This window comes from Corapipo altera, unplaced genomic scaffold (genome assembly GCF_003945725.1).
Source record: "Corapipo altera isolate COAL_440 unplaced genomic scaffold, ASM394572v1 0, whole genome shotgun sequence".
In the NCBI taxonomy this organism is placed as follows: domain Eukaryota; kingdom Metazoa; phylum Chordata; class Aves; order Passeriformes; family Pipridae; genus Corapipo; species Corapipo altera.
The window spans coordinates 17083524-17108649 of record NW_020884872.1 but is presented as its reverse complement, the minus strand read 5'-3'; positions in this window follow the sequence as shown (position 1 = coordinate 17108649).

The window sequence follows — 25126 nt, the reverse complement described above, 5'->3', positions numbered from 1 at the left end:
CTTTGAAAATTAAATAGAACAGAGAGAGATGAATATATATGTGCTTTCATATTTCTACCTGTAAGTATGAAGTTTCTACAGAATCCCTGTAATTTTCATTTATGCTTGTTAAGGTCTTTATCTCACTTCTGTGAGGATGAATATCACCTTATTTTGTACCAGTCTAACAGAGTGAGTAGAAAGACATTGGCAGATACCCAGTATGGACCCTTGTCCTTTTCTCTTTGGCTTCCCTGCAGGGGAATGGCTCTAAACAGCAAAGTAAAGCTACTGATGGATATCAGGAAAAGGGCAGAAACGTTTTAGTGCCTTTTTTATCTCCACTCTTCACCATAAAATGTGCCTGTAAGTGGATTACTAACTCAATTCACACTAGCATCAAAAGGACAAGAACTCAGGTTAGCATATAAAAGGGAAAGTTTAGTAAAGACAGTGTAGCTGCATTTTTTTCAGCCTAGCTGGGTCTGATGAAAATCACTGTAAGATATTTAAAGAATGTGCTGAACTAATCTCAGAGCAATCAGAGGTCATCTTTGAGAACGCCTGCTGAGGACAGGTGACACTTCAGAAGGTGGAAGATGAATGATTATGGTACCATCTTCCAACAGGAGACACAGGAACTGCTGAGTATCTAGAAGATGCTGTGCTCAACTTCAGAGCCAGGGAAACTATTGGAATGAGTTGCTCAACAAACAACTGCGTATGCTGGAAAAATAGCAAGTGTTTAAGACAGAGCCAAGATGAAATTCTAAATAACATATTATAACAAACTATTGAGTTCCTTCCTAATAGTATAACAAGTCTAAAGAAAAGAGAAGAATCAGCAACATGACATCACTAGACTCCAGTAAGCTTATACAAACTTTTTTTGCCTGCCTGACTTTCTTGCAAGCTAACTAAGAAATACAGTCTAGATGAAGCTAGTACAAAGGGGTTCAAAACTGTTTGTATAAACATATGTAGTGAGTAAATACTGACAGGTCACTGTGGCACAAAACAGAAGTATTGGGCAGGGCTTTATGGACTTCCAATGAACTATTCATTACTTTCACCAATTATGTAGAAAAGGAAAATATTATTGATGAAATAGAAAACTCTCTCCTTTAACTTTAGGAGTACTCTAAGGTGACCTTGTATTGAAGAACAAGATTAGAATATAAAATAGTGATGATCAGCCCCAAAATACTGGGTGAAATTCAGTTCTGATCTAGGCAAGATTACTAATCTGTGAAAAGAGAGAGTGGGAGAAAGGCATTCTGCAGAAAGGAGCTGCTGCTTTTAGTAAATAAGAAGCTGACAATGAGATGACAGTGCTACAGACATCCTGAAAAGGTAAACTTTCTCATGGAGAATACATCTGAGCATACAGTGTGTAAAGCACACAAAAAATATTCCTGTAACTCTGGTTAATACCGGGTACACATCATCCAAAACGCTTTGGGGATGCAAGTCTTCTGATTAGAACTCTGTGTGGTCTGCTCTATAGCTCCTGAATACTTTGTTCAAGAAAGACTTGAATAAGAAATAGTATAGCTGTGCCACTATTGCAAACTGGTACCTCAATTCCCCACCAAGAAAATTACTGGAGGTACTATGAGTCTAAAAATCACCTAGTGATCCTGACAGGTCCATGCAGCTTGATGACAAGATGATACACAGCAATGAATAGTCACTGCCACATCAGTATACTGGACTGGGCAGTTTTATAAAGCTTTTGAAATACTGATTTAGTTGAGGTTACATTTCTAAGAGCAGTGATGTAAGAAAAACTGGAAGAGTTCTTTTCCTTTGCCAGTGACTTGTGCCCCAGTATTCCCGCATCAATTATGCAGCATCATGCATTATACAATGGTCCTCAACACATGGGGTCAGCCTGTAAATGGAGAGCATTAATTCTCTCTGTCACGTAATGGGCACTTCCTCCTGCAGAGTGGTCACTTCAGAAATGGTCTCATCAGAAGCATCACTGGATGTGAGAAGCATTTGTTACGAGGCTGTAATGATGGTGTTACATATATGCTGGTTGTTCTCTCAAAATACATGTAAAGGTGAAGCATCATTTTCCAGGGAGAACCTTTATTGCACTCACCACTTGCATTAAATTTTAAAATTTCAGCTACCGCAGCTAGCTCCAAACAGTAAATATCTGGATGCAAGCAGAATACATTAAATAACAAATAACTGTAGCATACAGTTTACCATACTAGAATGGGTTTATTTTCAATCCAATTCCATGATAAAGGAAAAATGTGCTTTTGTATGTGCATTTGCAGTGGCAGTATGGATTAGGTGGACACAACATAAAATATATTTCTGTGCAAGGGAAATATCAGTGCTTTCAACTAAACTGAATACAGCAACTTTACTTTGACCTTTTCATGAGATCAGTGATGTGTTCTGCCAAGCTCAGCAGTTAGGTAAAAATATGAAAGCTTGGCACGAACCACAAAAATTATCTTACATGTCAAGTATGAAGATTTTCTTATTTTCTTGGTTTTTTCTTTTATATCAGAGATAGAAACATCTCTGATATTTCAGCATCTTACCTAGTAAATAGCAGTTTCATGTCATTAAACTCTGTGTCTATCTGTCAGTCTTAAACCAACAATCTAAATTGAAAAAACTACTTTGAAAGATGGAAATTTTACATCTATGGGAAAGATAAAATCAGACAAAATCCCAAAGCAACATGAGATGTACTTTTGTCAGAAAAATCTCATCTCCTGAACTCATGTTTTTTCTTTCATTCAAGTTGTCTCGTACAAGACATGCATACAGAAAGTTATTGCTTGGGGGGTGTGCCATAGTTGTGCATAGATTAATTTGTCTTAGCAGCTTGCAAATAGACTAGATCATGAAAAAAGAACAACCAAAGCCATCTAATAAATTGGGCAACAATTACTCTTGGTACCTTCAATTAAATTGAGAATAGATGTACATTATACACTGTCACTGCAGAAAAAATAAGAGACTTTGTTTTTTGTAATGGATTATTCAATAGACTTGCAGTGACTGTAAGGCAATAAATTAAAAAGTACATCAGCCATTTTTCAATTAGTTTTATATTCTTTACTCACCAGCTTTCTATAAAAAGGGGGGAAAATGAGACTGTTTCACAGGGAGGGATTTTTACAGCATGTAGTCCAGGGTAGCCTGTTGGTTGCTTTGGTCACAGCTGAGACCCAAACCTTGTTCGCTGTCTGTGTAGAACTTGTATCTATAAAATACACAAGGGCAGTAGGTCTTCTGGTAATCCTTCACATGGAAGCTGTTAATCAAATTCATCCTACATGTAAATTCATGAAGTCAGTGAGCGTAACACTGTGGATAATTTTGCCCCAGGGCATTAATGGCAAGGTGGCAGTCTTTCAGAGACAGTCATCACAGTTGCCCTGAGGAGGGGAGGGAAACTCTTTGCCCTCACAGACATTCTGCTGTCCAAAGGATGGGAACAAATGAAGCGTAAAAGCCAATTTGGATCCTTCTGCCAGATAGTGAGTCTGTCTTTTAAAAACATCAGTCAATCAGACTGACATTTCCACTTAACCTTGTGAAACAGAATAGATTCTCTTCTCTTTGACATTTAAGCAGGGACATCATGTGTGCACTCTTCTGTAGCTGTGGCACAGCTTCATATAGGCCATTGAAAGAATGAAATCCCTGTTCATTTCCCAACTATTTCTGGTTTTAGTCTATAATATTTCTTTCATGCTTGAGGAAGCCCTCATAGTTCATACCGGTACATCTGTGTCTCTTGATGCAGGATGCAAACAAACAGGCTAGGAGCCAGCTGCTGGCAGGCTCTGGGTCAGCTCTGGACACTTCATAAAAGCATTCAGCTTGGAAAGAAGAGAATGTTTCTAACATTCTAACATTCTCGGGAAGAATGATTTAGAGAAGGTCAGTTGAAGATGCTAACACCTACAATGCCAAAGTGGAAAAGTGAGCCATTGGCTGGGCTAAAAATACTAACTTCTCTATGGTTAGCATTTTGATTTTAAACTTTGGACTGCATAGGAAACAATCCCACCAATTCAGCAAAATACAGGAGAGAAGTATCTAAATACAAATAGTTTTTCTGTGTGAAAAGAAGTCTCTATTTTTATGATATTTTAAATTTGCAAGGGATCACCATTCTTAGTTTCTGTTCTTCCCAGGGACACAGACAATCTGCCTACTAAATTAGAACAGAACAGAACAGAATGGAATAGAATAATTTCAGCTGGAAGGGAACTACAAGGATCATGTAGTCCAACTTCCTGACTGCTTGAGGGCTGACCAAAAGTTAAAGGATATTGTTAATGGCCGTGTCCAAAATGCCTCTTAAACACTGACAGAGCTGGGACATTGACCATCTCTCCAGCCAGCCTGTTCCAGTGAACCTCCCCTGGTGCAGCTTTGAGCCTTTCCCATGTATCCTGCCACTGGATCCTGGGGAGAAGAGACCAGCACTTCCTTCTCCACTTCCCCTCCACATGAAGCTATTGAGAGCAACAAGACCATCCCTCAGCCTCCTTCTCTCCAAACTAGACAAGCTCAAAGCCCTCAGCTGCTCCTCACAGGGCATTCCTTCCAGCCCTTTTACCAGCTTTGCTATCTCCTCTGGACCCATTTGAGTACCTTCATATCCTTCTTAAATTGCTCTGTCATTTTTACTAAAACTATACAAACAACTGAAGTTTGGCTATTTGTTAGGTCTTTTTTATTTTATTGTATTTTTATTTCCTGCTGCATCAGAATCCATGGGAAAAAATCAAGGTTTTACTCAACTAATATTTTCAATAATGGTAGCTGAAAAGAAAGGTTAAAGGCAAAGTCTTTTGTGTTCAGCAATATTTATTCTTAATATATTTTCATTTAACTGCTTCAGGACTTTACTAAAATTTACTAAAACTGAAACTCCTTTTAGATGGAAAACCAGAAATTATTCCTTTAGAAAATGCCAAAAGAGAGTGTTTTGGTATCTGCAATTGTTAATTAAGTGTGGATTTGGTTTGTTTTCTTTCAGGGGAAAAAAGCTGAGTTTATAGAACAATTTATTGAAATATTTTGTACATCCTCAGCCTGTATAATTCCATAAAAGTAAAAAATCTTTTGTTTAAAAGATGAAGGGCCCATGTCATCATCTTATGCATGTAAGGGGCATCATATGCAACCAAAATAATAAACAAAGTAATAAACATCCATAAGATTCCCCAAATAAAACCATTAAATGACCTTGCCTTATACCACTTCAACCACATGCTATAATTTAAAAAGAGTCTGAAGTAATTGCTGTCTTATATAACATACATGTGAAAAAATTCCCTAAAATAAATTTATTTTTTAAAGGATTTTGAAAGAATATGTAGTTTTAGATTGGTAACCATACTACTCTCTAACTATTATTACAATATATTACTAAGCTATAGCTGAAGTCCTGATAGTTGTTTCCAAGTTTTAAAAGGACCTTGAAGGATGTGCTGGAACTGAAGGGATTTCATCATCCCAGTTTCTGAGGACCATAAGGAAAATGCCTATCAGCAGAGTAAATAGACTAGAAAGCCAAACCTGTGTCCTCCTCTACTTTTCTCCCCAGCCACAGGTAAGGCAAGGTCATCCAGAATCTGCTAGAAGTGTTCACAGCTTGCTCAGATTTGTGTTACAGGAAGCACAGCTCTGGTAAGTAATGAACCTTCAGTAATTACTTGACGATAACGGCTGAAAAGTTCCTGTCTCTTTTTTTTCTTAACAACTTCAAACTTAATTGCTACATTCTCCACAAGCTGAAAAAGAGATCTTTGAAGAACTTCTAACAGAATTATGCCATGTTTGAAACACTTATCTGTTCCTGTGCTCTGGTTTTATTACAATTCCTGTTGTTTAAATAAAGAATTTCAGCAGTGCAATTTTTCTATCTGGCAATGTGCTATGCAATTAGAATTAAAGTTGTCCCCAGTAGCAGTCCTGGAGTTGGAATGATTTCCAGAGCTCCTAAGCCCCATCCTCTTTCTAAGGTAGAAGTGTAACAAAAAAAACCTCAGCTGTTACATGCCATTCCTACCTACAACTGGGTTTGACAGCACTTCAAAGGACTGTTCAGCCAGGAGAAGAGAAGGCTTTGGGGAGACCTTACAGCAGCCTTTCAGTACTTAAAGGGGGATGACAGGAAAGGTGGGGAGAGACTCATTAATCAGGGACTGTAGTGATAGAACGAGGGATAATGGTTTTAAACTTAAAGAGGGTAGATTTAGACTAGATATAAGGAAGAAATTTTTTACAATAAGAGTGATGAAACACTGAAACAGGTTTCTCAGAGAGGTGGTGGATGCCCCATCACTGGAAACTTTCAAGGTCAGGCTGGCTGATGCTCTGAGCAACCTGTTTTAGTTGAAGACGTCCGTGCTTACTGCAGGAGGATTGGATTAGATGACCTTTAAGGGCCTCTTCCAACCCAAATTATTCTATGATTCGACAATTGACTGCTACTGTGTCACTATTTCAAGGAGTCCAGGGAAGGAAGATCAAGAACTGAAGTGCATCCCACTATAGGATTTTCTCCATCCTCACCCACAGAGGGAGATGACTGGACAGTAAATCACTGCTGTTCTCATCAAATGTGTTTTCTGGTCTCCAGGAGAAAGCTCAAGGCTGTACAGTGTTATGTTTCAATACCCAGACAGACTGAAAGTAGCCTGAGTCCTGGAAGAAGTCCTCCTTATGTGGTGTTCTTCCTGGGTTAATTTGCTGGATTTTGGACCACAAAGACAGTATGATTGCCCCATTGCTCTCCTGCTCCTTGTAGCCAAACTAGTTAATGCAAAGCTGGTTGAGGTATCTCTATGAGATATGAGACTGTGCTCTACCAACATGGGCTTTAAGACTAACAGCTATTCACCCTTACCAGCAGTGGGAACCAGCACCAGCAGCATTTGTCCAGTCGTACAAGCTTCTCTGCTGCAATCTGTGTTGCAGCTCCAGCTACTACATCACAAGTTTCACAAAATTATGACACCTAATTTGTTTTTCAAAGTCCAGTTCTTAAATGAGGGACTTCTGTTTTAAAGGGTAAGATTTTCTCTCTTGTGACTCAGGAGAAAAGTTACAAAAAATTGCTCAAGAGAAAGCCCAGGGCTCAAAACCATCAAAAAAATCTCAGCTGAGATTGTGGTTTCTGAACAAAGAAAGTGTCAGCACTGCTTGTCTGAAGAATACAACTCACTTGCTATTTTTTCAGCCTTTGTGCTGTCACAGCAAAAGGAGAGAGTCTCCTGTTGAGCAGTGCAAGCACCCAGCTACATCGATCACAAAATACATGCTCATTGGGGGTGCTTAAGAAGAAAGACCAGGTCAGAACAAAGTGACTTATTGTAGTTCTACATGCACAAGAATTGAGTGGATTTGAACAACAGCCCCTCCTGCCATAATTAGGGTTCAAAATCAGTGTTTAAATCAGATTTGAAAATCAGACTTGAAAATTAATTGCTTTAAATCCTGGACAGAGCTGCAGTGACCTGTGGTGTGTTTCCAGGCATTTCTAGCATGCTGGCCAGGCTTCAGTCTGTTGTGGTGTTGAGCTGGTCCATCTCCCCCGTTCACAGAGGATTCCCTATCATAGATCCCCTGGCAAGGTGGGAACCTACAAAGGCCTTTCTCTCTACCTGATGCTGCAAACCCAAACAACCTCAAATTTATAATGCACACAGGCTGCTGAATCTCAGAGACTATCCTCTCTGATGCAGTGCCCTTCCTCCTTCCAGTTTTTAAGGGGGCAAGCTCTCATTTTCATATCTCTTCCCAAAAGTCCTACAGGCACAGCAATCCAGCTGGACTATGACTTCCAGTATTTCCTAAAGAATTCCATTTTTTCCAGGCTGAATATATTTAGCAAACCTACTATGCTGTCATAAGCATATGAAGGATCTTTCTGGTGCTGGAAGGAAGTTTTCCATTTGAAACATTTTGCAGCAAATTCTGAAATTCCTCTCACATGAAGAGAACTCCTATTCACTTCATTTCTCCTATTCACAGTTAAATCAAGGAAGTATTTCCTTGAGTGTTAATTTTGCACCTGGCTATCTTTATTAAGTCTTATAGAGTCCTTTATTATTTACAGTAGAAAAGGGAAAAACGATAAGTAGGTGAAAACTAAAGATGTCAGATTCCTTGTACCAGCATTTATATACTGGATTGCAAAGCTTTTGAAATTTGAGAGGTTATAAAAATCTAAATAATGCCAAATCAATTGTTCTTCACAGATTAACAAGAAATTTCATGCATTTTATTGCACTCACTTTGATTTCACACTGTTTATAGAGCAGGATATGTGTTTAGAAAACTGAAAAGTTACAAAAGTAATATAGAAATGTTTTTGAAGTTTCCAGTCACATGAACTGAGAATCTAAAGCACTTTCTTAAAGGGCCTATCCTTGATCTTGTCTATTGTAAGAGAATAAGAAACTGATCTCTTCAGGCTAAGGTCTCTATGTATCCACATGCAGGAGCACAGTTGCCTCTGGCAGCCCATGCAGCCTGAAGCTTCAGAGCAAGAGGGAAATCACAGCAGGACTCAGACACAGGGAATACTGAGGGTATTCATCATGCTGTACTAGTAATATTATCTATGAAAGACCTCACAGAAATTATATGCAAGAGACAAGAAAAAGAGCCTACTATCAGTTGTTCCTATCTCGTTCTAATCAGCAGATTCTGTCTCCCTTGGTGGTCTGTGCTCTTGGTTGATTTATTCATTCATTAGTGCTTGCACCTAGTTTCTTTTGTCTTCTGCATTATCAGCACAAGGTTCAGTCTCCTCTTCATAGAGAAAGTTTTGACTTAGACATGGTGTTCAAAGTAGAACTACAAACTGGTTCTTCACATATTGCATTAAGGAAAAAGGTCAGGTTTGCCACAAATGGGAGTGGAAGAACATAGATCATTACTGCCTTCATAGAAAGCCATTCTGTAAAAATAATAATAAAAAAAATTAATCTAGGTCTACATGTATCCTTGTATATCTCACAATCTCAATCAAAGGAAAGCCTCTGCCTCTTTCTGCATACCTCTCTATTTCCTTCCAGCCTTTGCTAAACCACTTCTTGTTACAAATGTTTCCTCATCCATGGTCCAAACTGTAGCCAAAATAACCTCTTTAAAATCCGGCTTATAGTGTTGCGATAATAATATTTCAATGCTTACATGACAATCACACTACTGTTGCCAAAAGTCTCTCTGTCACAACAGCTGAAAGGAAATACACAGCTGGTCATGGTGAAGTATTGATGCTGAATGCAGCAAGGGCTAAAGACTCTGGTAATTAAATATAGCCTCAGGTACATAATTTTGTTATAAGTGCACAAGAGCTCTATTGAATATTAATCATAAAACTTTGGCCTAGACAGCACAGCTAATCAGTCATGTTTGTATACTTTCCAGTGAGACGGTTACAACACATCCATCGTCAGTGTTCAGTTTTTAAGAAAGACATAAAAATGAAATACCTGATCGCAGTCCAGGCTGGTTAAACTAACTCTACACAGTGAGACACCAGTGTCATCAAATAGGGCTTCCCTGTCCAGACAGAGAACAGGACATATGCATTCTATTTATTTCCTACACCTTTAGCAAGAGCCCATCAATTTCATTAGCAGTGGTTTGTAATTTTAAGACCACGTCAGAGGAGGTTGATAGATCTTGGATTAGAGTTAGGCAAATGTTAAGCCTGTACAACAGATATCCAAGTGTTCTGTGGCTTTAAAATTATTTTCTCTACAGGTAGTTCTAATATTTTTGAAGTACAGGGTTGGAGGTTTTTTTACAAAGAGCTAGTGGTTTGTGTTGTAGACTTGAGTCCTGAGTTTAGCTGTAAAACGACAGAATATGTCTGAAGCAGCATTTTTCTTTGTTCCAATATTTTTCAGCTTTGTCACTTTTTATTGAAAATTAACAGGACAAGAATATCCTAGAAATGTCTTGCTTGGTCATGTAGAAATCTGCTTTTCCTTTGTTTGTTTCTATGCAGTTGCCGTTTAATTGTAACACAGCAATTAATGGTGTCAGACGTAACGGGCAGCTGTCACAGGACACCTAAGCAAGAAGTGAGGACAAAAGCTTTGAAAACCATCTTTTTGCTTATTAGAGGAAGTGAGGTATCAAAAGCCTACAGCAGCAACTAAGCAGACCTGGGGTTTTTCCTCTCTGTGGCTTTGCTGCCTATCCAGTGCTGCTGCACTACTAAGGGGCTGTGGCAGGGAGGTGTGCTGTTTTGGGAGCATATATCCCATTACTGGCTCCTAACAACTTACTGCTGGTCAGCTGAGCTGCCATCAGTCTGGAAGAAGGTAGAGTGGTGAATGAGGCACAACAATGACTTGGGTGATAGAGAAAGCCCAGGCTGCTCCCGATGGTGCTTAAGGATGGCTACCAAGGTCTCTTTAAACACCGTAGCAACTTTGCCTTTACCAAACATACGTGGGTGCTGGCCTGACTGTTTTTGGAGAAGAAATAAACATTGGCTTACACTTCTGTAAAAGTGGGTTAAGCAACTGCATTTTTTTTTTCAGACAATGGGTGGCAACCATTGAAATACAGTTTGCAGGTGATCATATTCAAAAGTGCTTTCTGCATTTGGCAGGTAAGTTACAGCATTCCTCATCAGTACTCTGCTCCACGGTGAGTCAGTGACTTTTCCACTACAGTTACAGCTGTTTACAGTACTGGCTGTGAAGGTCTCCATTATCCAGCCACAAGGACTTTACTGCTTGCTCAGACTGTCTTTGACTACTTATAAAATAGGATGCTGTAGAGCAAGGCCAATGTAGTGTTGTTCCATGGCCAGCAGCTTTCTGAGTAGTGGTCAAAGAGTTCTTGTTGACCTGAAACCTCAGTGACCACTTGGACTGTGTAGCTCTCAGGGACCAGAGCCCAGGCAGTCAGACTTCGAGGAGGTGGCATGCTCCCTGGTTTCATGTATATATTCTCTGTTAAACACAGTACATTAACAGAGGAAACCACCAGGGTGGCTCACATCTACATGCAAACTGGCAGAAACTGGAAGTTTTCCCAAAGCATTTGAGGCTTTTTGCTACCTGCCTGTTTCATTGCACTACTTTTATCATTGTTGTTTTGATCTGTTTTCCTGTGAAAAAGCAGAAGTTATCAAACTGGATGGGAAGGAGGAGATAGGGAATGGGGACACAGGAGTACACGGTGTGGGAATTGGGAATAGATAACTTGTTTTTCAGTGCTTTCAGACATGGTCCTTGCCTTGCTGAAATGTTTTCTATTTACTTTCTATTCTATTTCATTCTATTTCTATTACATATAGGTCAGCTTGTACAATATTTTGATGCGTTTGTTTACAAATAGATTTTAACTGTGTGAAAAATGTGATCTTTTCTGTCTATAATGTGTAAGCCCTACTGCGGTTTTAAAAGGAAATTATAGAAGAGGCACCTTTCCCATACACATTTGATAGGCTTTTAGAAAGAGTCCTTCAAATGTAAAGCTTCTGTCCTTAAAATCTTACTCTCCAAGCAGTGATAAAAACTCTGAGATAAATGAAGCTGTGAATTTGGGGGATTTTTTTCAATGCAGGCCTTTAAAAGTGTTTGGATAATGGATGAGCAGTTTTAGGTAGTCTGCTCACAGGCAGACCTGGAATTACTAAAGTATTGCTTGTAGTGATTTTGAAAAGACACTTGAAAAGAGCTAGGTGATTGTATGGAAATAGACTTCATCTAACTGTAATGCATGCAATATTCTAGAAGTGCATGTAAGAATTTTTATTAGACTGTCTTTATTTCTGGCTTCTTTCTGCTGCATAAGAGTACAACTGTTGAGCTAGTGGGAAAAGGGTATGTTAGTCTTCTCAGCTTTCATAATCAAGTGACCCACGGCTGCCACAGCATCAGCTAAACCCTGTCTGTGAAAGAGGGTATATCAAAAGAAGCACGTCATTTTAAGGGATTATTAATTATATTTAAACTGGGTCTTGAGTGATCAGCACTGTCTACAAAAAGTTCTGTTTAGATTACTAAATGTATTTGAGGATATATTCCCCTCAAATTATGTGTTTTCAAGATCAAGGCATCAAGGTGTTAAATTGAAAAAGATGATCAACAAGATGCTGAAGATTGTTAACTGCCCTTTCATTTCTTACCACTCAATTTAAAATAAGTAGTGGTGGGAAAGCAAATCTCCATGCCAGCTTGCTTTTCTTCACTTGTCTGAACATTGACTACTTCTTCCAGTGAATCTCTAAGCTTTAAAATCTTATAATCATCAACCTGCTGGATCAGTCTTAGTCTAGAATGGCACCTGGACATAAACTGAGTTTGAGCTCTATTCCAGAAAGGGAATGGATCACATCTGAAATTTCAGTCCTAAGCTGACGGATTTCCGGGAGGATTATCAAGACTGCTATTATGGTTCAATTTCCCTTCCATCTAACCTGGTGAAGCACCTGGGGGCTCTATCAGGCCTCTCAGATCCCTCAGCACATCAACTTGTAAGAATGCTGTTAGCATAGAAACTACTAAGCACACCAGGATGGGCTGCCCATGGACAGTCACACCACCAGCAGGTGGACTGCCTGTCCACCCCTGCTGTGGAGGGAGAGAGTGAGTAGCAGAAGAGACTCCCAACAGCTCTTGAGAGCAATGCTCCCCATCTGCTGCCTTGAGGAAGGAGCAAATACGTGTTGAAGCACAGGTTGCGTGAGGATGCTTCTCTGACTCAAGGTCTGTGTATTGAAAGATACTGGGACATCAATGCTGTGATGAACATGGCGAGTACCAAAAGAGAGACTGCAGAGGGAAATGTAGATGTCTAGTTGTCCTTCAGGAAAGGGGCATACATTTCACTTCCCCTTGCCTTTTTGTTGACCAAAACCTGTGATTCCTCTCTGAGCAGTCTTCAGCCTCTTGAATACTTCCTATATGGAAGTTCTTCTGGCAAAGTGTATATTTCAAACTTGGTTTGAATCGCTTTTATTTTTATCTAAAACATTTACTCCCCACAAATACCACATATTATTTCAGACACAACAAATTATCAAAGCCAAGTGAGCTTTAATACATTTTTCTTTTAATCTCTGACAATTTTTTATTATTCTCTAACAGGCATGACAAATCTTACAAAATCTCAGAGTTTCAAGCATAATTGATGCAGGGATAAGACCAAACGACTCCAAAAATTGCCTTGTTTTAAAGACATTCAGTTAATTAGAGAGATATTCTTGTTAGTGGTGGTTCATTAAGAGATCCTTCATGCAACTGAAATGTTAATTTTAGCAAAAATGATCTAAGGGACTCAAATTATTAATTGATGCATGTTTAACAGTTTTTTAATTAGATGCTTTAGTAGCAGAAATAATACCAAAACTGCAGTGACTTCCACTAGATGTTGAAGAGTTTGTCTACACAGAACTGGATTCCCTGACTGCATTACTACTGCCATCTTATTGCCATTCCCAGTCTGCCTTCATTTGTGCCCAAATTACAGTGACTACTTTTCAGAGTGCATTCTCTTTGCAATCTGTGATTAACAGGGCAAGGTGCTCTGTAAAAAATACTGTGTAGTGAGTAAGGAATAGAGATGAAAAAGCCAGTAGGTGCAGAGGCAAAGCACTATTAATCAAATTTTATAATAGTGTATATGATTTAAGGACACAGAAGGAGAAGCTGAGAAGGGTGTCTGCTCAGTCTTAAGAAGAAAAGTCTTGGGGGAGATCTCACAGCTGTCTACAACTCTCTGAAGGAAGGGTGTAAAGAAGATGATCAAACTCTTCCTAGGGATAACTATTAATGAGAGGAGAGATGGTGGAAAGAAGCAGAAATAAGTAAGAGACCCAGAATAGAAGCCCTGAGATGTTATGGGAGTTGCATCCTTGGAGATACTCAAATGTAACTGGGCATGTCCCAGAGGAACCTGTCCAAGTTGGACCCACTTTGGGTGAGGTAGCCTACAGAGGTCCTTCCCAACTCATTTTAGCCTGTGATCCCATGATTTGCACTGAACTGGTAGTGACAGTGCAGGGAGAACAGCCCAACGGGTTTCCTCCGGTACTTCAGAGCCATGACAGCAACCTAAGAGAGGGATTGTAAATTTACCTCCCAAAGGGCAGATTTACCTTCAGTGACAAATAAAAGAAGTCCCAGCCACAAAGATCTAGTACATGCCTTCTTAGGGATCCCACAGTGCACAATATTGTAATTACATGTTCAAAGGTATGTGTTCATTCACCCATTATGATCACTGCCCACCTCTGCTGGCAGAGACAACAGAGTTATTTAAACATCTGTCTCTTAAATGTGCAATGGGCCGACGACCACATCAGCCCACTAAAAATCCTGGATTAAAAAAACCAGAAAAATGCAGCAATATTTTCTGTGCTCAGAAGTACAGGAACAATGACATGCAATGTTTCAGTTCCTGTAGCCTTGGAAAAAGTTGGCAAGGTCTAAGAAAGCAGTCTTATAATGCAGTATTGAATGTGATGTGTGCAGCAATGAGGTTCGATTGTATTGCAAACATATTCTTGGTAGCTTATGTCTCCTGTGATGCTGAATCAGAAAAAATCAATCCCTCCAAGCCAGGGCTCCTGTATCTGTCCTCAAAAATCTTATTTTCACCTTTCTTCATGAAATTCATATTAAAGAGAGGTTTATTAAAAGAAAAAAAAAAAGTAAACAGTTAAATCATTACTCTTATATCACTCAACTGAAGTTAAGGTTGTACCGCATCATTAATTTTCCTGTATGTTCCTTCTGTTTCAGTTCAGGGTACAGGCAGACGTTGCATATGACTGTGTTAGGGTAGGCAGGGGAAAGAATAGGACTAATACTTATCTTTAATGCATTATTTTAATAGGTTCAGAGGCTACAGAGAGAGTAGGACAACCAACTGTTACAATACTCAACAGGATATGAGACTGAAATGTGGGAAACTGCCCTAGAGGAAATCCCAGTGGATTATTTTTTCCCTGATTGAAAAACTGTGGTCTAATTAAATAACAGATACAGATGGTTTCATTCAATGTGTGCCCAATATTTGCAATTAGCAAAGGAGAAATTATGTTAATTTCTAATTGACATTAGCATTGGCGGGAAGGAGGGCAGTTTGTTATACTTTTTGCTGTGGATTTTTGGGATTGCTGCTTTGGCTTTCTCAGACAAGCCAAGCAAGTCACCTTGAGGAGTGGCAGTGGGGACAAGATGTATGTCCTTGATGATGAATTCAGATGGAACCTCTCACATGTTTCCAGCAGTTTTCTCTCCTTTGACACAAACTGTTGGTGGGTTTAAGTGGGAAAAGATTTTGGAAAGCACAAAGGTCACTTCTCAAGCCATATATATGGGACCTGTCTGTTTCACAGAGATCAAGGTGAGGCAGCCCTCCCTTCCTGATCTGTGACACCAATCTGCCCTGGATCAACAGGACAGGCACCATGCACGGTGAGACCTAAATTTTCAACACAGATCTGCAGTGCTTGGCCACAAAAGTGGAGGGGGTATGCCTACAGAGGTGTGGGTACTCCTGTGGCCTGACCTCTGAGCTGTGTTGGCAGGGATGCTCTGGGCTGGCAAACTGACCACCAACCCCCTGAGCAGAGTAAGCAAAGCAAACGAATACCCACTCGTCCTGCCCCACCTGAGACCAAAGCAGGAGTTTCTCTGCCCAGCATCTCCTGTACCCTAGACCATTATGGATAAGTAAGATAGAGGTACTTGTCCCCAGTCCCCCACTTACCTGTGGACAGAAGCTTGGCTCCTGTGCTCTCCCTCACCTTCAGAGACTACCTTATCTTCTGCTGTTGCAGACTTACCTGAACACACTCCCTGTAATGGCACGATAACAAAACCAACACGGGGATAAGCTGATTAAATCCCACTAAGCCCCAGGTAATGATGTACATAGGAATCAGGCAACATATACTTTGACTTTTGTTTATCACTCTCAGTGTGTCTTATGTGGCAGACCAAGTATTACATTTTACTTTTATCTGCAGGAATATTTTTGGCTGTAGCCAACCTTGGGCATTGGACTGAAACTAGCAGCTGAGGAAATTATTTGCCAATAAAGAAGAAAAGCTATTTCTACACCACTAGTTAGTAAAGGAATTGATTCAGCCAGTCAGGGAACAGTTTTCATGTGTTGGCATCAGAAGGTGAAGCTTCAGACTCATCTGGTATTTTTCCACTAAGACTTCTGAACTCAGAGAATTCCATTTGCTGATCATTTTACCAGAAAATTATCACTTCTGAAGGGAAGTTATTTACTCCAACTGCTGTATTAGCAGCTGTAGCACAGACCAGGTGTGCACAATAGCTATGAAAGAGTGCCATCTCCCGGGCCTTGGGCTGCTCTGGGAAATCTGCATTAGCCCATCCTGGCGTGGGCACATCGAGGGCAGCTGTGTGAAAGCTATTGTGCAATTAGTGGATAATGCTGATTGTAGGAGGGGGAGGGGGCAATTTGTTAACGTCATCATTTAGCAGCCTGTTTCCTGGGCAGATAAGTTCTGAGACTGTTTAATTAAAAATAAATAAATAAACAAAGGAACCACTGTGTTAATACTGCATAAGCCTGAAGAATTGCAGCAATTACAATGCTCATACAGCTGTCATTTTAGGGAGATAGGTTGAACTGCAGATGAGGGGAGTAGTTTTCGCAGAACCTATCTGCCCACAAGCATTTTGAAATACCTGCAACACCAACACTAACCAAGCTGCAGAGAAATCAGGTCTCTGCAGGTTTCTTTGCGGCTTTTGGTTTTGGGGATGTCTTTTGGATGTTTTATGGATGTTTTTCAGGTATTTTTCTCTTTTCATTTCTATGTCACATGGCTCAAATGCCCTTTTTCACTATTGAAAAACCACACAGATCCACTTACCCTCCTTTTAAGAATCCTCAGGTGACACAGCTAGGCTGAGGATAAGAGTCCTGAGGAAATCTGTGGTTTTGTGATTTGCAAGAAACAGCTGAATTTTTCTGCCTCATGCCCTAGCACATACTGCTGTACTACTGCAAAAACGTTTTAACCCCAGCCTTAAGAAAAATAAAAAAAAAAAACAAACCCAAAAGAAGCATTATTTAACAAGATCCGGTTGCAGTCAGGGAGCATCCTAATTTCCAGGGCAGTTAAGCTGTACTTTGTCCTGCCTGTAGTTTGCCCATTTTAGCTTGATGAGGGCAAGCTATCTTCTGTCCTCGTTGTTCCTAAATGATGGAAGGTTCCCCCTCATTGCAATTAGTCATGTTATTGTTTCAAACTATAATCACCTGCATAAAAGTATCAGTGGTCCAGTAAGTAGTTACCTGTGTTTTATGTTTCAAAACCCATTTCCATCCTATATAACCATCCATTATCTGAACAGTTGTTTGTTTATGTTCTTGGATGTTGTGATTTAACTCTGGTGGGTGGTTCAACCACATTCATCCATTCCCTCACTCTCACCCAGTGGGATGGGGAAGGAAGTCAGAAGGGTAAAACTGAGAAAACTTTTGGGTTGAGATAAAGACAGTTTAATACATAAAGCAAAAACTTCAAACAGAGAAGTAGAATAAGAAGTTCATTCACCACTTCCCATGGGCAGGCAGGTGTTCAGCCACCTCCGGGGAAGCCAGGTTCCATCACAAGTAAGGGTAAGTGGGAAGACAAACACTCTATCTCTGAACATCCTCTCCTTCCTTCTTCTTCTGCCAGCTCTGTACACTGTGCATGACACCACAGGGTGTGGGATATCCCTGTGGTAGTTGCAGTCAGCTGTCCTGGTTGTGTCCCCTCCCAACTCCTTGTGCACCCCTCACTCCTCTTGCTGGTAGGTTGGGATGAGGAGCAGAAAAGGCCTTGAATCTGTGTAAGTGCTGCTCAGCAATAACAGAACCATCTCTGTATTATCAACAGTGATTTACTCACGAGTCCACAACATAGTCCCATATCAGATACTATTAAGAAAATTAACTCTATCCCAGCTGAAATCAGCACATTGGACTAAACAACTTTCTCTTTATTCTTTATCCAACTTTACATCAGAGAAAGTATTGTAGGGGGTTGAAGTTTTGCTGTCTTCTCTGTGTCTTTGAATTTTCCAAGACTTTTTCCTTACAAATTATGAAATATCCTTATTCATTTGCTCCTTTTTTTTTTCTATTGACATTTGCTTCTTTTTCTCAGATTTTTCCTATGCTTTTAAGATGTGTGAAGTAGAAAATAACATGATAGACTTGCATTTACAATGGGTTTGATAGCAACCTGGGAAGACTATTCTGTTTCTAAAATTATTCTGTCTCTTCATTAAGAAATTCAATCACAGTCCATTTGTCACTGCACTTAACATTCAGGACATAATGAAAAACTTTACAAGGATTCTTTACATTCTGCACTGTCACAGCTGTGTTCTACCCAGAAATGCCACTAAAACAAATCCTGGAGTATTTTATTCCTAGAACATATAAAACCGGTGTAGATAAAATAGTATTCAAGTATAGTCTTTTTAAAAAATGGCAATGGCTAATAATAAAAATATAAGCATTCCTCTATTCATCAGTATATACTGGATGTATAATATTTTGAGTACAGTTTGATTGAAATTTTCCAGGACACATATAAAGTGTCTTGGCATTTTCAATATTGAAAGCAGCCTCGAAAAATCTGTGTAGTTAGAAGTACATCCTCTTCCTGTCAAACCAGCTGGCAGCATCCTCAATTTCAAAAGGAGGACATTTCAATTCATTCCTGAACTATACTGAGAAGTCAATAGCATTTACTGTTCAGTGCAATGCCTTAAAGTCACTATACAGTTCCTAGAAAAATTATTTGGGCTTCTCAATCTAAGACTTGTCAAACCCTGTCCAGTCTTGCAATACTATGTTACATGCACGTGCTTACATCTTCTTATTCCTCTGAGAGTGTTACAAGTGACTTGATTGGGTGAAATAATACAGAAACTACACTAATTAATACTGATGAAGTGCATCAGAGTTAGGTTTCTAAATATCTATAAAGACTTGTCCTATGGTGTTTTATACAGTGCCATCTTTCTCGTAATTTATCTCTAAAATATATTTCTCTGTTAAGCAATTAGTTTTATTGGTGACTTAGTAGAGTTTTGTATCAAAAATATTAAGATTGATGTGTATGCAGTGCGATTGAAAAGCTTTGTGTTTAAGCAGGGGAAGAAGCAGCAGAACAATGATTTTTAAAAAGATCTGTAATAATAAAGGGCACCGTGCTTGACATAGTGCACCAGGACACTGTTTGCAGCAGTAAAATGGAGATGTTGTTACACTAAGCCCAGAAAACCTGCACTTTGAGAAGACCCCAGCCCAGATGACTCTCCAGCAGACCCTGCATCCAGACAACAGGAGAGTGACACCAGCATGGCAACAGATCACACATAGCACATATACGCTTTCCATCAGCCTAACAGGAAGACAGATATTTTCCAAACAAATTAAAACAGAGAATGGGCAGAAACCCTTAGGCTGCCAGTTTAGGTAACTCCTACAAATCTTATGCAGATTTGTAGTCCTGAAGTCAGCACCATACTTGGGGTAGGGGCCACTCCATAACAGCTCATGGAGTAAGCTAAGGGGTATAAGAGATCGGTCCAAACTGTCATTTGCTGTCACCAGTCAAAAGAAACCCCAGAGGCACACTCATGAGGATCTGACAACCACAGTCCTACCCTCTGGCTTCAGGGCGCCAGTACATTTTGCTGCTCATGAGGATTGGGATGTTGCAGCATGAGCAAATGAACTCCTAGAGAGAAGAGTGCAGATGCATGAAGTCAACTTGATAAGGGAGTTTGTAAATAAAAATCATCTTTCCTTCTGTACCATCTCAGACTGAAGTTTTTCCCATGATTCTCCCTGTTTCATACTGGTGTTACTCGTTACCAAGAACACCACATGGTGAAGAGGAAGCTTTTGACTGAATGCAATAATCAGAGCATCTGCAGAAAAGCTCTGCATTTGTTCACTTTTTAAAGTGCTGATGGCTTGGGAAAGAGTGCCTGTATGGACTCTGATGGGTACAGGAGCCCTCCCCAGCATCACCTGGGGGAGATGCACAGTGGGAGAGTAGTGAGTGTTCTGTCTCCAGGGGTCATCATGGTGAAGGATTCAGTGATGGAACAGCAAAGACCATAGGACCACTCAAGGTATGATGTTATAGAGAACACCAAGAAATACGGAAAAAAAGAGACATATGTGTATATATGTGAGAGGACACAAAGAATAAGGATGTAGAGAGGTGAAGGAGGTGGGGAATCTGAGGATACAAGCAAATATATCACATGAAGAAGATTACAAATACGAAGATTATTAGAGGAAAGAGAAAAATAACCTAGCATAATCTCGGATACAAAGTCAGAGCAACTGATAAGGAGAAAGAGTAAGGAGACTGTGAGAAAACATAAGTAGAATATGACTAATAATAAAATGTGCAGTTCGTGTCCCAGTCTACACATTTCACAGGAGACTAGGCAAAGGGAAATAGAAAATAACATCTCACCCTCTGTAGGTCACAAACTCTTTGGAGGATGTTTGAGGTTTTCTGCATTTATTACTGTTGAATTATGAGGCTGAGTTGATAATTTTTTAACTGGGAAAAGTAGGAGAAAAGTAAAAATTCTGACTGGTTAACTCTTTCAATGATATGACAATTCTGTGAGGAAGGAGGAGAATCTTGATCTCTGGGGGCTCGGTCTGAGTTTACAAATTTATGTTTTTCCCTCAGTTTGTGTAGTGAACCAGAGCAAGATTAATCTGCCATTTAAGCAAGACAAATAGCCAGGGTAGGGAGGAAGTCCCTCAGTCCTTGCTCAGCTATTTTCAAGCTACAGGTAGACAGGCACTGACAAGAAGACTTCCCCTTAGCACAGCATCAATTCCATTCTACTTCATTTCAAACCACAGGGACAGGAAGAAAGCAACACAATTACAGGCATCAGACAGGCCTGTACAGGCATCATTTTTTGCTCCCAGAGATGCTACCAGGGAGCTCAGAAGGAGCCACTATGTCACATGGCATCAACATCTTACCACTCTGGAGGAGTTATGCTGGAGACTTTCCAGAAATTCATAGTGTGAAGATACATATCCTACAATCATATCCCCATATCCCATGATACTGGGACAAAGCTGTGTCGTGCCTTCCTCCCATCTCCCCTGCAGGGTTTCTGAAGTGTCTAGGCTTCTTTGTGGTTATTTCTGGGTGAGCCAGGCTGTGTACTATTTATCTGGCATCAGGGGAGATATCTGGTGGAAGGCAGGATGTAGGTCCCCATGGACCAATACATGGCCTGGGAACAGTGAGGTTCCCAGGGTATCAACCTTCCAGTTTCCTTGCCATGTACCTGGGTACCTGTGCATTTTGGCTTTGCTGTCCTAGGATTAAGTCTGTTTCAAAATTAAGCATGTTCTAAGACTTTTTGCTGTATCCTTCTAAAAGAAAATTTCTTGAAAAAATTAATGTTTTGCATTTTAGAGCACAGTGTCAACAAAAGACCTACCTTTTAACTAGCTCTGGATAGAGATGGATACCTCTGGCAGGCTAACCATGTTCACATGCTTGTGGTGCCTGACTGAAAGGCTTTGTTACTGTCATGTTCAAACGTATTCAAGCAAAGGGGAACATAGGGTTAGTTCTCATTAAGTTTTCATCAGGTAGATAGATTATAGGGCGTTCTTGTACTCTGTCCACACAGAGTTGTTCTATTCATTTCTTCCTGTAATTCATTCACACTCCGTATGAAGATCAATATGATGGAGATATCAGTATTTTGTCTAAAGCAGAGTTGTTCCCTTTGAACACAAAAACTCATTTCTTTCATGGTGGGCTTGAGGAACACTTGGGAAAGCTGATCCAAATTAGTAGTGAGTGTAAAATTAAATTGGAATTTAAGCTGGCCGAGTGTAATCAGACATTTTCATACTGAGGTGATGCCCTCATTCCCCACTATGGAGATGAAGCAATTACTGCAAAGAAACAAATCTTCAGAGTTTGAGAACTGCGGAGCTAAACTTCATTAAACACCAGTTGAGTCTCTTTCTCAGAACTAAGGGTCTACATCTCCCTCTGCCCAAAGCGATGTCACACAGCGTTCCTCAGCCAGGCTCACAAGCCAGAAACAATATTGCTGTACTCCTGCAGCAGTTCGCTTGTGCTAATGGATACTGTTTCTCAATGAAGCTAATCATCTGGGACAGAGCTCCATATGATAGGATTACATACATTCCAAAACCCAAATGAGCCTGGATACCCAAACTTACAACTGTATTGCCTATGGTACTGACAGACCTAAAGTAGAATTAATTTAGTTTAGTATAGTATATTTTGAAAGTGACTTAACTAAGTCCATTGGGATGACTTCCATCCTGAAGGAAGAATATTCCCATGGAGATTTACTGAAATTGAACTAAATTTCCATGAACTTTTGAAAGAAAAACTTTCTTAAGGTGATCTGGGCTTAACAAAAAAAAAAGAAAAAAAACCAAACAAAACACACACCAAACCAAAAAACCCACAAACAAACAAAACCCCCACGACAACAAAAAAAAAACCAACCAAACAAAAAAGATCAATTATCCTTTTCTTTGGAGTGGGAAAAAATGGAAAAATACATTGGTGTTGATTTTAAATGTACTGTCTCTACCTGCCTGTCTGTATTAGATGAAAAAAAAATGTCTGGTGAAGTGAAGGGGTAAAATGTTCAGTATTTTCAGATTTTGCAGTGCACACCTTTGACAAAACATACCTTCTGCTATTCAGCTTATAATTTCTCTATATTGCTTCCTGTTTCCTTTGAGACAAAGGACTCGGTAAGTGCTGATGGGTGAGGAAGGGAGGAGGCAGGAATTTATAGGCATGCCCAAGAGAACATCTTTTGATCCCTTCAGAGTTCAGGAGGTATTCCTTCCAATCCTCCTCCATTTAGTAGTGATTCTAGGCACTGAACTTTAGAGATTTAAACCAAACTCAGAGGTCTATGAAGTGTGGAAAGAGTAAGAGGAAGGCCCTCGGGGCTCAGACTGCCATCTGGAAGGCTGGAGAGATTTTATAAACCCTCACTCACAGCTTTCACAGTTAGCAAGTACTGAAGAAACCAAGGGTAAGAGATAGTGAAGTACCTTGCACTGAGGCAAGATTCTCAAGCTTGAAGAAAAGGAGCTTCATATGCAATTTTTTTTCCCCAAAAATAGTTGCCCTTCAAATTTGGTAAATAAATGTCATCTTTACCATCAAGCATTCCTGTGTTCAGAGGAGAGTGAGAGAGGAGCCAAGCGGAATCACTGTGAAACTAATGAAGGTGGAATGCATTGTCTCTGTGAGCAGAGAATGAAAATAAAGATGTTCTCCTGGTAGGAGCTGGAGGGCATTTGCTGCCCATCTACAAAGGACAGGAGTGGAGGGTTGGTGCTGCTAAGTGGGAAAAAAATTCCCTCCAGCCACCACAAACTAGCACTTATCCTGCAAGGAGCAGATAACAGAAGAAATGCAGTGCTCCAATAATACCTGAACTGATACCAGTTATAATCCTTTTTGCTCTTTTAATGTTCTTGATGGAGCAAATTATTTGGAAATGTGGTGATAACAGTCTTCAGACTAGATTGAGTTCTTCATGAAAGTTTACAGGGCAATTACAAATAACTTCAGCTGCAAAATGCAAACAGGTTCTTTCCTTTTGCATCACTTCTTCCTCCTTCTCTCACAGCCTCTCTTTGGAATACACCAGTGGATGTCCAGGGAGTTAGTCTAGGTGCATGTATATCTTCAATCTGAATGATGCCCATGGACTGAGAAGGACCTGGGCAGAAATCCAAACAGTACAACAATAACCAATGATTCATGGGTGAGTGATGTAAAATTCAATAAAGATGCAGAATCAGGAGACATAATTGGTTAGGACATTGAGTGAGGGAGGGGGATTAAGAGGCTTAATCAACTGAAAGGTGAGGTTAGGAAATGGAAATATGCATGACTGAATGTTCTCCAGTAAGGTGTTTTATATAGGCCAACAGAATGAAGGTGGATTGCTTTCGTTAAAGTGTGTGCCTCCAGAAAACTTGGTGAAGCATTTTGCCAGAATGGTTTCCTAACAGAAGACATTTTGGTTTTGCAACTAAGTTAACAATTTCAGAAAAAAACAAACAAACCAAACCAAACCAAAACAAGCCAGGAAATGAAAATAACTTTTCGTTGAGAAGCTTATTTATATCCAGTTTACAGAAGAGAGTGCCACTCAGTAGTTTCATGATCAAAATTTGCTCCTCTCTTTTTATTGCAGCAAGGATAGCCCTTGGCTATTCCTCTTCTTTTTCCTTCTGAAACCTGACAATCGTCTGTGCAACTGTATTGAACAGCACTATCAAGAGTTATTTACAGGCCATGGCAATCCTTTCCTGTATAAACATGCCTCATTCACTCGTCACTAAATTCCATCTTCTGAATCATTCAGCCAAGGGTCATAACATAAATGAGCTCCTTTACCTATGAAAAGCTCTGGCTGTACATATTGTATTGTGCTATGCACCGTAATCCTCTCTCCCACTGTCAACCAACATTTTCATAACCTAACAAAAGCGTGTTGGATTTGCTTTGACAGTGTGCTCTGGCCATATCAACTTGTTGCCAGCCTTGGCATTAGCAGTAACTAGATCAGGATCCTGGGAGCACTCCTCATGCTTCCTGCACCAGAGGGGCCACTGTTAGTGATGTAGCATGAACATGGAAGCTGGAACGTTCATCATATAATGAACACATCCTTTGGCAGCGAAGTCTCTCCTGTCCAAGTTTCTGATTAGTTTCTGATTTCTGAATCTGGCTGTAGAGAAATGGCTGAGCCCTCAGGTAGAGGCAAAGTTGCTATTTGCCAACTTCTGCTGGCCAAAAAAGTGCACCCAACAAAAACAGCCTTCAAAGGTGGGAGTGTCATGGGGACACCAAGAGGCTAACAATGATTATTCCCTTCTCTGCCCTCTCCCCTCCCTTGTAAACAATCTCAAGTATATAAATATATATATCATTTTTATATATACATATGAGATGTCTCTCCATGAGTATCACCTATATCTGTAGATAGGTTTATCTATCTATCTATCTATCTATCTATCTATCTATCTATCTATCTATCTATCTATC